Genomic DNA, 17746 nt, shown 5'->3' on the forward strand with positions numbered 1-17746 from the left:
TATCTCACTATATGAGCACTATGTTCATGGATAAGAAACTTTACCTTTCTGAATGTAAATTCCTGGGGTGTTTTAAGGATTAAATGGCATAGGGGTGCCTGAGTGGCTGAGTCGGTTAAGCATCCGTCTCTTGGTTTTGGCTCATGTCATAATCTCACTGCTTATGACATCAAGCCCCGAATCTGGCTCTGCGCTGACAGTGCGTAGCCTGCTTGGGATTCTCTCTCCTTTTCTTTCTGCCCCTCCCCCACTTGTGTTCACGCTCTCTCTCAAAATAAACTTAAAAAAATGTATTTACATACATAAAGCAATTAGCACAATGCCTAGAACATGGTAAGCATTCAATAAATGTTAGCCATTGATTTTGGCAACATAACATGATTATAGCATATAATATTATATGTTATATAACATTATAACATAATCTATTCAATCATAATCTATTCAACCTCTTTGCTATTTAGATTTTTTCCAGTTTTTTGCTATGATAAGCTCCTAATAAACATCCTTGCGACTTAAATTTTTGTAAAATTTCACACATTTATGATTATTTCCTTAGCATAAATTCGTAGGCATAGGACAAAAAATTCTAAGCCTTTTGATTTAACAATTCCTTTCTTGGACCACATGGTTTTATGCCTGACTTTCATTGTCCGTTTTGGGAAATCATCTTTTGCATAGAGGTCTGGAGACCTAACTCAGTTTTTCCCTAAATTACCATTCCTGGAAATACACACTATGCTAAAGGTCTGATAATGTTGGTGCCTGTTCACTAGGTGACTCTCCTCCCCTGCGAGCACATGTGGCCTTGGAGGAGAAGCAGAGCAGGACGTGTCCCTGGGACAAGGCTGGGTGAGCATGAGAGGTACCAAATCTGAAGCAAAGCCACTGGATTCTGCAAAGCAGTTTTGAACACTCAGGTAGACGGTAAACCACAACAACCGTGGCAGGAAAACAGCCTGCCACAAATAAAAGCCTAAAGCTCCAGCTGACACTCTGGTGTTCACGTCTTAATAAGAAATTGCTCAGCAGTTCAAACATCCTAGTTCAAAGCCCTCACCACACGTGGAGGAGCCTGAGAGGCCATCTTTCCGGGGTAACCCTCAGGCCACAGGTGACTCCCGGCCGACTTGTCAGCCCCCCTCCCTCTTCCTCCTCCTCCCAGGCACAGGGGGAGGTTGGCAAAGCAGAAAAAGGACAGGGCCTTATGCAGTGTTTCCTGCTGCAGCTGGAGGATTTAGGTTTCCAATTTTAATTCCGCTCTCCTTTGGTCAGCACACAGAAAGAGGTTCATACAAATGCACCTGCAAACCAGGTCAGAAATAAAATGACTGCAGGCACGCTAAGGCACCCATATTTGACAGTTTCCTCTTGGAGCAAACACACAAACCTTTAGTCAGCTTCTTTTGACCACAATTAGAAAATATTACCAGTGTAGGTGACCACAAATGGTATTTAAAAACATCTTGACAGTTTGGTGGGGGGCGGGGGGTGCAAAACAGAGAAATACTCCCCCCCCCCCCAAACACACATGCATACATACATACACGCCCAGCTTTACTCCACCTCCCACACAAAACTACTTTTGATTGATACACTTTTTTAAAATAATGTTTGAAATAGTTCTAAAGTCATGAATTTGGGGGTGAGTGGATCTATCTGAAAAACCTATATTTAGCTTTGCAAAGGGTTTATGAAAACTTGTTTTTATTTTGATTGTTGTGGGTTCACGCCCCTGGAGTTTCGTTTTGACTTTTTGGGTTAAATGAGTTTCAAAATGAAACTCTTCCAGTTGTCAAAATTTCCCCCAAGTTTTAATTTAAAAACTGGAGGCTTTCTTATTCCATAGGTTCTGATTATTAGTCTTTCTCCAGAAGTCCTCTCCTCTCCTGGTAGCAAGCTGACCATATCCTTCATGCTGTGTGTTTAATGCCTTTCTCTTTCTTAATGCCTTGGGAAACAGCAACCAATTGCCAAGGGAAAGCCCTTGGTTGAAGTGTCAAAAGAGTTGAGCCCATATTCTTTTTTTTTTTTTTTTTTTTTTTTTTGAAGATTTTGTTGTTAAGTAATCTCTACACCCAATGTTGGGTCAAACTTACAACCTCAAGATCAAGAGTCACATGTTCTACCGACTGAGGTATCCCAGAGCCCCTTGAGCTCTTATTCTTGTCGTGAGTGGCAAAGCAAACTTTATCAGAGCCCTTGCCTCAGTTTCCCCACTGGAGAAATGGAATGCAAATATCTCCTGTTTTTAAGGGTGCTGTGACCAGAAAACCAGGTTGAACTTTAGTGTCAGTTAAGGAATAGTATTCCTCCTACGTGAAAGTTGTTGTCATAGGAAGGGATTCATCCACCAAATATTTTTACAAGCATTTGAGGCTTCAGGACTTGATATCGGAAGCTACAAAGTGTGAATTCTTGCTATTCCAGAAAGGTACAGCCATACACAGGTCCTCTGGTTGGCAATGAGAAGGATGAATTATTAAGCCAATCTAAAAAGATAATAAGGTGAATGAGCTAAACAACACTCTATACTTCCCTCTATTATCACAATTTATTAGGATTACTTTTTTCATGCCTGTTAAACATTATGCAAAATGTTTAATAAGCTACAACTATATTCAGCTAAATACAGCTATATGGATTTCCTATTGCTGTTGTTATAAATTACCATACGCTGAGTGGCTTTAAGCACAATGAAATTTATTATCTTTCAGTGTGGGAGGTCAGAAGTCCGAAATCAGTGTCACTAGGCTAAACTCAATGAGTCAGCAGGGCTGTGCTCCTCTTGGAGGCTCCGGGGAGAATCAGTTTGCTGCCTTTTCAGCTTCTAAAAGTTGCCTAGGTTCCTTGGCTCCTGGTCCTGTATTTCTATGACCTCTCATAAGGACCTTTCTGATTACATTGGGCCCACTTAGATAATTCAGAATAATCTCCCCATCTTAAGATCCTTCACTTTGTTACTTCTGCCAAGTCCCTTCCTTCATTTAAGGTAACAACATACTTGCAGGGGTCAGGATGAAGACATCTTTGGTGGGCCCATATAAAAGCAGGAACCCAATCTCCCCTGCTCTGTGTTGATCCCATTACCTAACACACACCTACGTCACAGCAGGCACTTACTATATACATAGAATGAACAGAAGAAATAGATTATGTCTGCTGTTGGCAGTTCAGTCCACCAGATGCTTATTGAACACCTACTATGAGCCAGACCCAAGGGGCACAGAGCTGTCCTGGAGCGCACTGCCTGACAGGCAGACCGTCAAGGAGGAAACTGAAAGGAGCAACAGCAAGCCTGGTTGTCCAGAGCCCGAAAGAGCAAGGGCACCTTAATAATTCTGTCTGTATCCTTGCAGTTTCCTCCTTTAGCTATTGGCTGCTGTCTTCTTGAAGAATTCTTTGAACACATTCCCCTTGGCAAATGTGATTAATTATATTCACATTTATTTCTTTATTTCTAGTCCACCCCCCCCCCCCCACCTGCGGGTACTCTTCTGATGTGCCTAGAATTTCTACTGAGAATTATTAAAAGAATCAATGATCAAGTCTCTGCAGAACCTCCCCATCCCCACCCATGTGCCCCACTCAGGGAAAGCTCAGGGGGGCTTCAGGGAGGTCTGAAGTGCAGCTCAGAACCACAGAATGGGTTAAATGGGTTTCCTGAGCCAGGCTGGGAGCCTAAGCACTGTAGCTTATTGGTTTTATGTGTAAATGCATTTCAAATTTCAAATAGTGCGGATACACATGTGACCCTTCAGAATATACCTGTTAGCAAGTTACAGATGCCTGCTCATGCACCAGTGTCCAGAACCTGAATTTCCCTGACTCATTTCAGAGCAACTCAGGTGAGTTACAGAGTACCATATGGTTTAAAGCCTTTTCTACAGGAGGCCTTCTGGTTTCAGAAGGACTGTGCAGATGCAGGCCTTCTAAGGATCCAAGAGCCATCATACGTCTAACTTAAACTTGGGGCTTTTTGCATTTCTCCCCTTTCCCCTTCTCTCTCTCTCTCTCTCTCTCTCTCTCTGTCGCAGTATGAAAGGGAGTCCAGTTTATCTAATATTTAAGCAGCAAGTTTGGAGGAGAAGTCAATGGGAGGCTGAGGACAGAGAGCTCCAGAAGCTCCAGTGGCCACAGAGGACAGAAGTGGGATATACCAGTGGCTGGTGGGGCCAGGTCTAGATGCAGGTCACTCGAAAGAAGAAGACTGTTTGGTATTTGCAAACGCACATCTTCCCTCCCCTAAGGGCACTGGGTTCTTGCAGAAATACATATTTACCCATTTTTGAAAGGTTGATGGGTCTTCCTGGAGTTTGAAAAGATGCCTCTGTTGTTCAAAAGGTATGAGTTACGTTGTGAACACATTTGGTTCAAGTTTAGTCTTGAAAGCTTTTCCTCTACAACTTCTCATGTCCTATTAGCTGATAGCACTCCTGAGCATGAATGTTTTTGTGCTGCTGCCCTTTCACTGGTGGAAGTTGGAAAAAATACAGAGTGCTAATCCCACGCACCTGCTTTCAATTCTGCCCACATGGTTTTGGAGTAGGAGGTCTGTTCGCTCCGAATATTTCTACACAGTTTTCAAAACCTGCATTTTTCCATGCTAACACATCTCCGCTTGTCGGCACCTAATTGAACACACACACCCACCCCATGTGTTCACATGCTTACCCTTTACCTTCTCAGAGTCTGTGAGTGTGTGCTAGGATGACCACTAGATGGCAGTATTTGAAACACTCCCCGCGTGCTCAGGTGAAGGAAGTTTGAGAACTCCCCAGAGCTGGGGTTCCCAGATATTAATCTGTAGAATTTTTTAAAAAGAAAAAGGGGAACACTACATAGGCTTGTCAAGTTTTTGTTTTTACAGGGAACATGATTAAGATATAAATCAACTTCCACTCTTTCCTGAGAGAAACATTTTAACCATAAAGAAATAGGAAAGATGGAATCTAAACATTGGGGATTGTTCTCTAAACCTAACAAATGTAGCTTTATGGAAAACTGACCACATTGTCTTTTTGTCTTCATTTTGATGCCAACCAAGGAAAGTGTCATCATGGACAGCATTTGGGAAATAAACCTAGAGGACAATTTGCAATTCCAGGATTGTTTCCTTGAGTGAAATCAAGATCCTTGGGCTGCACTATCTTATCTCCAAATTGACCCTGAGACCTAAGGATTTCCATCGAGAGGCACAAAAGAGAAGCAGCAATTGCCACTTGATCAAACCAGATTTGATGAAAGTAAGAAGCGTGTATCCAGATGACTACCTAGGAATCCCTTCACATATGCTGGCTGTGTTGCTGAGCTACCTGCCTGATCATCTGGACTCCTTTGGTCTTCCTTTGCTTGTCAGGATCAAAGAGGATCAATGTCAAGCCTCCCTGGCCTTTGGGATGAGCCCATCTAGGCGAACTTCTGCTGAGACAGGCCTGCAGGATCTTCATGCTGGTCCCAGGTTGCTGTGTGAGGGCGGCACCAACCCAGACCCTCCATCTTGGCATCTTGCTCTTACTCACCAAAGAATTCTGCAATGGAACACGGGGCCCTATCTGCGTGCCCCCTCTTCTGTGGCAGAGGTAGGATGAGACACCGTGCACTGTGAAAGGAGGTGCTAAACACAAATATAGTGAGACAAAGTATAGGCTTTCAATCAGAGAGATCTAATTCTAGGGCGTGGACAAATCACCTCACCTGTCTAACCCGCAGCGTCCTGAAGATCAGGAGAGTAATAGTGTATACCTCTCAGTCACAGTCTGACTAAATGAGGTGATCTGTGTTAAGTGTGTAATACAGTACTTACTGTGTGCTTAATATGCATTAACAAATATTAATCATGTAATCAATTTCGGTGCAGGGTGCTCCTTTCTAGAGACAGGCAGGCTGCTTCACCCTCAAAGATGCCTTTCTTCGGCATCTGAATACTGCACATACTGTTTTGGAAGAAATTTGCTCCTGGTAAATCTCCACTTCTGAGTCTCTGATTCCCTTTGAACAGTTCTTTCTCCGCAGCAGGTCACATCACTGAGAGTGACTGGGACGTTAAGCAGCCTGAGGATGCAGGAGACCCAGGATGTCTCCTTCTAGGACCCCAGGCAGCTCTGCCTACTCACAGGGATGGCAGCAACTTGGTATTCAGAGTGTGGGGAGTCCAGTTAAGCTTTTCCCTCATTCACTGTACTTTATTCAATAGAAAGTTCCGCAGCTGGTATCTCCCCAGCAAAACTGTGCAGCCTCTGGTAAGGTTGGAGAGCTCAGAGAAAACTCCAGATAACCAAACACACTGAAACTGATACTGCGACACTGGAGTTGTGGGTTGACTAAGCCCAGCCTGATTAGGAAATCCCTCGCTTGTCACTGCCACAGTAGTGGATGGAAATTGGTCTCTGGAAGGCTGTGCTTGTACTGCCACCTAGTGGCTAAAAAAAGCCAGACTCGCTCTGGGGAGGAACCTGAACCCCACAGTCAGACCCAGCTGGGCAGTTACTACCAAGAACTAACATCTTCCTTAAGGAAATTTTGTTCACAGCTTTGCAAGCTAATCCCCTAATTTAATTTAATTTAATTTAATCCCATCGTGCCCCTAAAGCACTGCAACACTATGAGATTCAAGGTAGAGCCAAAAGACCAGCCTGGGAGTCTAAAGGCTCATTTGAGTCACTAGTTTATTGTATAGCTTTGGAGAAGTGGCTTAAACCTTCCATTTCCTCTCAGAAAAGTGGAAATTAACAATACCCAGGTTTAGTGGCTGTGAGGTTTACACCCCTTTATAAACTGCATGATGTTCTCCCCTGACATCTTGCTCCCCCACTACCTGGATTCTGCCTTTGCAAACCCCGATGCCCATGCCCCACCCTTCAGTAAAACCAACCAGACAACCTCCTCTTATTCCCCAGGAAGTGAAGACCCCTCTCCCTTGGTAGTGCTAAAACAGAAAATTAAACAAACAAAAAAAGTGGGAAAGATCCAGTCCAGGATGTGCTCATGGAAAGAGCTCACAATAAAAAGGGCTACCCCTGCCATTCACAGCCACCCATTTACCGGGATAACACTTCATTTAGAGGACAACATACACTCTGAGGTGGGTTGGCAACAGACAGGACATACTGAGTTTATATGCAGTGGTGGCCCCCTAAGTGGACACCAAGGACTCTGCTTGTCTTCCCCAGCCTGGGGGCCTGGGCCTGGGCATTCATGTGTGACCTGGAAGGGAGGGGGCATTCTCAGAACAACTTTCTGCCTGGCTCAGCCCATTTGATCTCTGAAATCCTCCCAGGATCTGAGATTCTTCAAGCCTTTCAGGGCTCCCCTAGGCTCAGTCCCCCCGCCTCTCGTTCTCCATGGGGCTGGCTGTAGCTGTGAGTGAGTCCTGTGTCCCTGGCTGACCTCTAGGGCAGAGATCTCCCAAATTACTTGATTGTCCGCCCCATCTGTAAAATCATTTTCAGCATGCACCTCACTATGAATATTTGTGTGTGTAACTATATTAATATATCATGCATATTGCAGGACATTTGCAAAAAATTGATAATCTAAAGGGGTGGGAAATTAATATATAATGTATCATCACTCCTGTGCCCTAGAGTGCATGCAGGTCTGGGTAGATCTGGACCCTTTCTCTGACTGGAAGAGCTGTAGCCCAAGCATAGGGAGTTTATATCTCATGAGCGGCATTAGATAAGAAAAGCTGGACACACAAGACAGATCCTTTCCTGAAGTCCCCACATAAACTGAAGCTTAGGAAGACATTTGCTGGGAAAGTTGTCAAGGTATGAGGAGGAAGCACAATTCTCCTCCTAAAATACACGGTCCTCAGGGTGTCTCAGAAGAGCGTGGCCATGCAGGATGGAGAAGCCCAGACACAGGTCACTAGCTTTCTTGTCCTGTCACAGGATCTTCTGATTCTCCTTAGAGGACTCTTGCCATGACTTGCTGAAATACAGATAAACAGCTCTCCAGCATCTACTGGATACAAGAATTAATGGTTCATTTACATACTCTGTATCATTTAACCCCCAAAGCAATCCTGAGAGATCAGTGAGAGATCAGTGAGGCCCCATCGCATAAGGAAGCTGAGGCAGGGAGAGGTGAAGTAATGCCCCAAAGACCCCGTATCTCATCAGAACCAGGGTCTCCCAATTGCTAAATCCCCCAGATTCATCGTACAAATTCAGAATAGTCACCTCTTGATAATATTAATATAAAATCAGTTAACATTTATGGATTGCTTAATCTTTGTAAAGGCTTAACTGCTGCATTTGTTCCTCACAAAAGCATTATGAATTGGTTCAATTATTTAAAAAGGAAACTCAAGCTTCGTGAGGTAATTTGTTCAGAGTTGCCAGTTCTGTGAAGTTGTGAATATGTGATGTCTGACCTCAAAGCTGGAAACTGTAACCATTACTTTCTTCCCTAAGTCAGTCTGGCTCTGCTGACCGGGAGATGGGAATGCCAGACCCAAAAAGCAGCGTTCAGAGATTGCGGAAGCTTCTCCCACCCCTGAGTACTGCCTGTTCTGGGAAGGGTTTATTGGAAGGGGTTTCTATTAAATAAAATTAGTCTATCTGATTAGAAGGCAGGGCAGAGCCAGGAGTTCCTGTTCAGAGTCCATGTGAATCTCTAAACTTGTTTTCTTGCTATGAAATGGAGAGGCTGGACAAAATATTCCCCAAGATCACCTTTACCTCTGGGGCACGTGGGTGGCTCAGTCATTAAATGTCTATCTTCAGCTCAGGTCACGATCTCACGGTTTGTGGGTTCAAGCCCCACTTCAGGCTCTGTGCTGACAGCTCAGAGCCTGGAGCCTGCTTAGGATTCTGTGTCTCACTTTTTCTCTGACCCTGCCCCACTTGCATTCTGTCTCTCAAAAATGAATAGATGTCAAAAAAAAAAAAAAAAAAAAAAAGATCGCCTTTACCTCCAATTTCTATGGTTCTAGAAGACAGAAATGGACATTTTTGTGTGGAGAGGGGACATCTGAGAACAAGGATACTCTCGCTGTTTAACATGGAGTCAATTCTGCTCCCTGCCTGGAGGACAGTAACCCCCCAACCATGTTCTCTAACTTCTAACCACATGCTGTTTGTTCTTTTTAATTTAAGTATCATGTAAAAAAAATCAGTCCATTTAATTCCTGAATTTTAGGGAAATATTCTTTATCTTTGGAGACTCCTTGGTTTCAGAGTATGGGACTTAAGAATATCAAACAATACTCACATGGCCTTGTCCTCTGTGGGTGGTTTTTTCCTCAACAATGAAACCAGAGTTTTACCCCAGAATGTACCAAGTCCCCAAAAGACAAAATTTGGGCGATATATTGAAATAACAGGTTCAAAAAGCCTTCCTAAGAGTTAGTCTGTAAACATCCTTTTAGCTAATTTTTAAAACTTATCAAGTGTTGTGTATGCTCACGAGGGAAACGTTTACAAATATAAAAATCTAAGCTGGTTTAGAAACTTCCCGTGATAGCTTGCTGCCTCTAACCTATGGCACAGGACAGTGAATTTGCAGTCATCCCCCAGACCACACCTGCCTGCAGGTCAGGGGCCATATCTCATACATCTTATTTTTCCACAGCCATGGTTCAGTGCTGTCCCTGTTTGTTGAATTGAATGGATTTTTAGGAAAGAGGAGTTCACAGGTTCGTTTAGTCCTGCTACTGGACAGATTTAATAGAATGTTATTTGCCAGCAGAGCTAAGATATTTTCAGGCACTGTGCTCCTCATAGGCGGGCAGATGTAAGGAGAACTCACTAACTCCTCACTCACAGGCAGCAGGAAGGAAGAGCAAGATTATTGGGAGCCTCTGAAAGCAGAGGCTAGTTTGGTTCTGGAGGCTACTCCCTGCTCATTTTTTGGTATTTCAGCATGCCCACATCATACCAGAAATAGGCTGTAGGAACTGGCCACCCGTGAACATGTAACTGGGCCCAACCGCCACTGTGGATAGAAGAGCCTTCTTACACCATCGTCCGCCTAAAAAGCAAGATGTGTTGCCTTTAGTCTCTAGGAGCTTGTGGCCTTCCATGTTGCAGGATATAAGGGTCATTATTAGGTCCTACCTACTCTCCCATCTTTCCAACTAATCTCCTCTCATACGAGCTAGAAGTTCCCACCTTTAGATTTTATTTTATATAGAGCTCTAGAGAGGAAAGAGGCTTAAGAGATCATATGCCTGCTTTGTTCAATATAGTAGCCATTGGCCACATGGGCTAGTGGCTACCTTATCTAAAGTACAGAATTAGAACATTGCCATCATCACAGAAATTTCTATCAGTGCTAGCAGACAAAAAGCACCCATTTTAAAGGCATAGAAGAGATTAAATAGTCATCCAAGGTCCTTGGCAGAACTATGAGTGAAATCCAGTTTTCCATACTTGAAAGCTACTTCTTTCTTCACTACACTAGAAGAGGTGTCATTTAAAATACCCAGGGAGAGGGGTGCCTGGATGGCTTAGTTCGTTAAGCATCCAACCTCGGCTCAGGTCACGATCTCACGGTTCATAAGTTCAAGTCCCGCATCAGTCTCTATGCTGACAGCTCAGAGCCTGGAGCCTGCTTCAGATTCTGTGTCTCCCTCTGTCTCTGGCCCTCCCCCACTCACACTCTGTCTCTCTCAAAAATAAATAAATATTTAAAAAGTTTAAAAAAAAAAACTAAAATGCCCAGGGAGAGGTATTTTTTTTTTCTTCCTTGATGGCATGTTAATTCACATCATCACAAGTTAACAGATAGGACCAGCTAGTCCTCCCTGGATACAGTCAGGGCAGACAGTGTGGACAGCCAGGTAGGATGAGTCACAGGAGATGAGGGTCTATCATGACTCAGGACATAGGACAGGCTAGCTCAGACACAGGATGTATGTTGTCCGTGTCTGTATTCCCAGGGCTTGGACCAGAACTGGGACTTCACTGTGCCAAAGGACATGAGCCAGGGGCAGCACAAGTTGCTGGGTATCAAGCAAAGGGACAGTAAAGGAAGACTGGAGAGCTCTCACCAGTGTCTTCAATAAGAAGTAGAGTGTTGCTGGGGCACCTGGGTGGTTCAGTCAGTTCAGTGCCTGACTCTTGATTTTGGCTCAGGTCATGATCTGTTGAGTTTGAGCCCCGAGTTGGGCTCTGTCCTGACAGTGTGGAACATGCTTGGGACTCTCTTTCTCTCCCTCTCTCTCTCTCTCTCTGCCCCTCCCCTGTCCATACATGAATGTGCTCACTCTTGCTCGCTCGCTCTCAAAGTAAAAAAAAATAAACAAACAAACAGAAAATAAACAACAACAAAAAAAACAACAAGAAGAAAAAGAAGAAGTAGAAGTAGAGTGTCCCTGGGCAGTTTTTCACTTTGTTTTGTCTTGGCCGTCCAAATTTATGCTTTACTTATTGGGATGTGTGACACCATTCTGGAGCTGTTAACCTTTGCCTTAGTTCCTATCATATGATACTTAGTAATGAATTTCAACTTATTGTGAAAACATAGGCCAGACATAGGTTGAAAGTTTTGTTTTATTTTGTTTTGTGTAGCTATAGAGCTGAGTCTTAAGAGTGTAGGATTAGAACTGGGTCTAATCTCCAGCACTTTTTGATCCTGGGCACCTCACATAACATTCAGTATCCTCATCTGTGAAGTGGGAGAACAGGAAAGATTCCTTGTCAGGATTGTTGAGGAGATCAACTGAGGTAATATTTAAGACAATGTGCAAAGCAGAGAGCTCAGTACAGGTGTTAATTAGTCATTATCTTTATTGTTCCCTCATTTGGCACCTCCATAGCAATTATGGTACTGAATTCTGGGTGGCCAGCATTACCTTAGGTTTACCAGATGTACATTTCCCACCCCCCCCCCCAGATTTATTGTGTTTAAACAATGGATGGATCTACCATATATCTTTATTTGAAGATGATGTAGTCACAGTCTGGTTTTTGTGAGGCAGCACAGAATAGTTTAATGGTTCAATTAGCTCCTTGAGGAGATACATGGTGCTTGAGATATGCCAAATAAGCAGCATGCAACCTCTGTGGGGAGAAAAGAAGTCAGCCGACTTCTTGTGAAGACACAGCTTCCTGCAGAGCCAGATGTAGTTCACATTTTCCTCTTGCTTTTTCCCAATAGAAGTGCTCAGGGGGGATAAACTTTACTTAACCTAATTAATTTTAATCACAGCTTTCAAATCTCATACTGTGAAAAGAATTACAAATTGGAATACATTAATAGAAGCCATAGTTTATGCTGTAAGCTAATCATGAAATGTGCATTTACATTTTCTGCATGAGTTTGCAATTACCATTAAAATAAAATTCCGTTATGTCCTTTTAAATTACCAAAATGTGAAGAGCAGATTGAGCCAGGCCCATTTTTGTGCTAAATTACTAGAAGAATGTCTAAATTTCCAAGAATCAGACAGCTTCCTTCATTTGAGTTGCAGCAAGGAATGATTTTCAGTCATCTGCTCCAAGCTATTTCTGTTTTTAAATAATAATCTTTTAAACTAATTGTGCAAATGCTTCACCTGCTTTCATAGGTGGTCCATTGAGTTTAGTACAGAGGATAAATTATATATATTACATTATTATATATACATCTGTATAAATATCTGTGTGACTGTGTGCATACATACATGTGTCTATACACATACAGGTGCATTTAGATCTATACATGTAATTTTGCTTTTAGGTTCCATGTAGGCTTTTATTTTATGGAGGTATGTATGGAAGTAAATGCTTCCTGGTTCCTCAGAAGATCTGAGGCAGTTTAGAGGAAACACAGAAGATGCAGTAATAAGATTTTAATAAAGAATAAGTTCCCAAGTCAGAGGACAATGGCAAGACGTCGGCAGAGTAATGTCATTGCCTCTACGTGTGTAGGGCTCAGCAGTCTTTTACCTCCTTTCACACACTTCCTCCCACTTGGTCCTGTGGTAGGCTGCACAGGGGAGATCGTCTCCATTTCACACATGAGGAGACTGAGTGTGTCAGTGAGGGAAAAGAGTGGGTCTTTCAACTGCAGTCTGAGGCTAATTCTACAGGAAGGCTCTGGGAATCTAGAATCACAATTTTTGAACTATGAGGTCAAGGAGGAACAGGTGGGCATGAGTGGTGACCACGTGCCAACAGCATCCTGGTATCTCGATATTAGTGATGGTGAGGTGCAGCCTCCCCAGGGTACTTTATGAAGCTTCAGCTGGTTTGTTGGCCATTTGGGTGGATTCATTTAGGCTTTAGTTTCCTGGGAATATTTTATATTGAATTATCCCTGGGGATGTTGCTAGTAGCTCACTGGCTGGTTCTCTAGCAAGGCACAGAAATAGCATCCCACAACAGCAGCAATAACTATAATAGCAGCTTCCAGTTATTGATTACTTACTGTGTCCAAGACCCTTTGTCATATTATAGTCTTCCCCTTCAGTGCTTTGTCTCCTTTTTTTCAGGTAAATATTCCATTGCTGCCGAAGTTTCTATTCAAGATGGATTGAAGATGCCCACCAACCAGTTTGTCTACCTGTGCACATGCCAAGATCATGAGGGCTCTTACCCCTGGCTGGGCTACATGGAGGCAGAGGTACCAAGAGAGCCAGGACTCTTTTTCCAAGAGTGGTCCAATTCCAGATACTAGGTCTCCTTTAGATGCCAGCTTCTGACCTGCTTCCTCCTGGCCTAGGCCTTCCTTTATTCATGGCTGACATTACTTGCTTTGGAAGCAAATATCAAAAGAACCGGGGCACCTGGGCGGCTCAGTCAGTTGAACGTCTGACTCTTGGTTTCAGCTCAGGTCATGATTGCACGGTTCCTGGGATCGATACCCGCATCGAGCTCTGTGCTGCTGGTGCGGAGCCTGCTTGGGATTCTCTCTTTCCCTCTCTCTCTGCCCCTCCCCCATTCATGCTCTCTCAAAATAAATAAATAAAATGTAAAATATATATGTATCAAAAGGCCCTACCCTAGGATACCTCTGGCCCAAGCACAGAGCCTGGATCTCATTCATCATCATAAAGGACAGTGGACAGTGTAGGGTACCTAAAGGCCTTGGGCTTTCAGATCATGCAGACCTGAGTGTGAACTCTGGCTTCACTGTGCGCCCACTGGGAGGTTGGGTGATTTAATGAAATGCTCTGCACTTCAAGTTCCTCATTTGTTAGCAGGGATTTATAGTCTGCTTTGCACAGGCTTTGGCTGAAGATGAAATGTGACAGCTGTGTAAAGCTTAAATATGGTCCCTGGCACATAGTCAGTGATAAGTACCCCCCCTGACTCTGAGGCTCTGCCCGGACCCTTGCCTGAGCTCCTGCTTCCTTTTTCTGTGCGCCTTAGTATCTTAATTCCTGTCACAGGAGGCATTTGGGCCTATTTTCTGAGCAAGTGCCAGCCCCACACCACCATTTCTACCTCCTTCTGCCCCACTTCCACCCTTCACTTCTAGGTCTGTGGAGCCAAACCTGAGGGTCTGGACTCCTGCTGGATGGGACCCTATGTCCCAGGGACATGGAAGATCCAAACACAGTCCTCTGGCAGACTCTGCACTATTAACTACTGGTTTGAGGGCAGTGAATCCCCTGTGGTCTGTCTAGGGGGCAGGTGATCAAGGCTGTGGCAACAAGGGTGTTAGTTGCTCAAAGTGCGCTCCGTGGACAGCAGCACTGGCATCACCTGCAAGCTTGTTAGAAATGCAGAATCCTGGGCCACTGAATCAGAATCTGCGTCTTAACAAGATCTCCGGTGATCCATTTTCCAGTGGATATCAAGGCTTGAGAAGCCCTGGACTGGACCCCAGAAGACAAGGGCCCCGGGAATCATTTCTACAAAAGAACATGGATTCTTCATTCCAGGGATGAGCATTGGTTTCTAACAGAGAATCCAATAGGTATGTTCAAAACATGCATTAAAGTCAAACTTATCTGTGTAGGAGTCAGTTTTGTCTTCTTTCTAGGTTGTCTAAAGCAAACCTTTGAATCTTTCTCTAAGACCCACAAATAATACAGGATGCTGCTACCTTGCTTCAGATTAACTTGCTTGTCCTCATGCCATTCAGTTAAGTCTCCCAGACCATACCTACCCCAGCCCTTTCCTATCATGGAAACACAATCACACACACAAAGGCTTACACATATACATAGATGCATACACATACATGGACATACATTACACAAACACACACACTCAACAGGGGCCATGCCATTTCCCATTCCGGGACCTAAGCTTATGTTGTCTCATCTGCCTGGGATGCCTTCATGCCCTCATTTGGCTGAACTTTAGTCTTCCTTTAAGTTTCATTTAAAGTGTCAGTTCAATGGTGCCTGGCTGGCTCAGTCAGAGGAACATGTGACTCTTGGTCTTGGGGTTGTGAGTTCGAGCCCCACATTGGGTGTAGAGATTACTTAGAAATAAAATCTTTAAAAATAAAATAAAAAAGTGTCAGCTCAGCCAGAGTCACCATTTTGCTCCAGCAAGGGATTTTATACAACGGCTGTGTGATGGTATTTCTATCATCACCACATTGCATTACAACTGTTCTGTTTATGGCTTGATCATGTCCTGGAAACACTGAACCAAGTCAGGGCAAGGGCCAAGTTGTATTTATTCATCTTTGTATCTCCAACACCTAACGCAATGTTAGGCACATTGTAGAATGCCCTGAAAATGCTTATTGCCTAAGTGAAGTGGTAAAAAGCTTAGATTGTTCTAGTGGCTTCACATTTGTCCTTTGAAATTTAATAAGAATGGAATAAAATTACTGCAGACTCAAAGCATTTGGGGAAAATTCTGTTAAACCTTGCAACCCAAATGGAAAAAGCAGATCAAAGGGAAATTAGATGGCAATTTGTTTTTTAAAAAAATCTGCAGCGGCATTTTAATTAGAGAATATTCTTCTCATTGAAATTAAGAACTCCCAGGGAAATACTTGGTATGTTAGAAGATCTCTCCTCACATTTTTCCACCAGCCATTGCAGGACCTGCTGAGCAGCCTTTGTGAAGGAAAGCTCCAAGGAGGCCAGGACACAGCACAATGAGACGCTCAGCACTGACACAGCATTCTGCACTTTGCACAATTAAGGCTCTCACCTCTCCTCACCCTGCAGGGAGAAGGTGGCAGTATTGACAGGTCTTGATGGCTGAGGTAAGAGGCTCTGAGCATAACTGACCTGCTTGATGCACACAACTGGACTGTCACAGGCACAGCTCAGCATTCTGGATCCCTTTCTCATGTCAACCAGTCTTTCCCTTACCTTGGAATGTAATCCCTTTTGACATAGACATCACACTCTAAGGTTCTTCATAAGGAGGCAGTCTGGACTAGATCAGTGTTTCCTAGAGGTGGGATGTCACAGAGCAGTAAAATAGTTGAAACTAAATTTAAGGGTGACTAAGTTTAGAGTTGCCAGTTTTATTTTGCTGACCGGAAATGCTAAGAAAATCTATGATCAGAATTATGTCATAAAAGAAAATAAATGTTGACATTAAAAAAAAAATCCTGGGGCGCCTGGGTGGCTCAGCTGGTTAAGCATGTGACTCCCGATAGCGGTTCCGGTCGTGATCTCGCTGTGGTGAGATCCAGTCCCATGTAAGGCTGAGCATGGAGCCTGCTTGGGATTCTCTCTCTCCTTCTCTCCCTCTTTTTCTGCCCCTCCCCTGCTTGCACTCTCACTCTCTCAAAATAAATAAACTTAAAAATCCCGGAAAAAAGCTCAACTTTTAAAAACCTGAATACATTTAGCTTTATGAAAAACTCACTGCATTTTTATTTTATTTTTCTCATTTCACAGCAGGCCAATGACAATGAGCGATAGTTTGGAATAGTGTTTAGGAGATATGGGCTTTGTCAATCTTTAATATGCTAGATTCATGTATTTGTTGAAATCCTGAAGCCAAGCTTTCAGAGCAGAAAAGTGAGTGAAAGCTTGCGTGCTGGCATTCCACACCCAGGCCAGTCACTAGCTTGCTCCTTACGTAACTGTGGCCAGAGGCACAACTCACTCAAGCCATGACTTTTCCAGAATCGGTATGTCTCAGCTTTCTATTCATTAAAGAAGATGGGGGACTTGAAACCTTGGTGTGATATTTCACAATGAGTTTTACGTAGGATTAGGCTAAGCAAATGTTCTGAGCTGAAGATTTTGTCCCATGATGTACCCTACTCTTATTTTTGCTTTGCCCGCACAAGAAAAATAAAGAAGATAACTTAGTACTGAGATGTGAATTTGGGGGCTTATATGCTAAGGGAAAATAAATATGAACACAAAACTCTGTGTACATTATAAGAAAATTATGGAATATAAAGACTAAAAATAATTACAGTGATTGGTTGATGGAGGGGGGTTGTGGATAAATTTCTCTTACATGTTTTCCAAGTTTTGTTACTATTTATATTACTTTTGGAATTGAGAGTAATTTTGTAATTATAAATAAGTGAGAAAAACTGAAGAATGACATCTTTACTGACTTTTAGGGATGCCACTGAAATGCTGTAAAAGCAAGCTGCAAACTAATGACAGTTGTGGCAGACTGTGTTTGCCAAAGAGGCCACAACAACATCATCCCTCCCACAGACTCCTCTTACAAAGGACCTAACACTCCTCCCATTGAGCCCTTACCCTTGAATATGGACAGATCTTTTTTTTTTTTTAATTTTTTTTTAACGTTTATTTATTTTTGAGACAGACAGAGCATGAACGGGGGAGGGGCAGAGAGAGAGGGAGACACAGAATCGGAAGCAGGCTCCAGGCTCTGAGCCATCAGCCCAGAGCCCGACGCGGGGC

At 43.4% G+C, this 17746-nt stretch overlaps 1 long non-coding RNA gene across 1 annotated transcript; it reads left to right on the forward strand.

Annotated features, from left to right (window-relative positions):
- The first annotated feature begins 3536 nt into the window (after window positions 1–3536).
- Window positions 3537–17582, forward strand: LOC132667384 (uncharacterized). The gene is made up of 3 exons (XR_009605115.3): window positions 3537–5582; window positions 13424–14853; window positions 15932–17582. It is a non-coding gene; the product is annotated as an uncharacterized LOC132667384 (long non-coding RNA).
- Window positions 17583–17746: the final 164 nt, after the last annotated feature.

This window comes from Panthera onca, chromosome B2 (genome assembly GCF_046562875.1).
Source record: "Panthera onca isolate mPanOnc1 chromosome B2, mPanOnc1 haplotype 2, whole genome shotgun sequence".
NCBI classification, from domain to species: Eukaryota; Metazoa; Chordata; class Mammalia; order Carnivora; family Felidae; genus Panthera; species Panthera onca.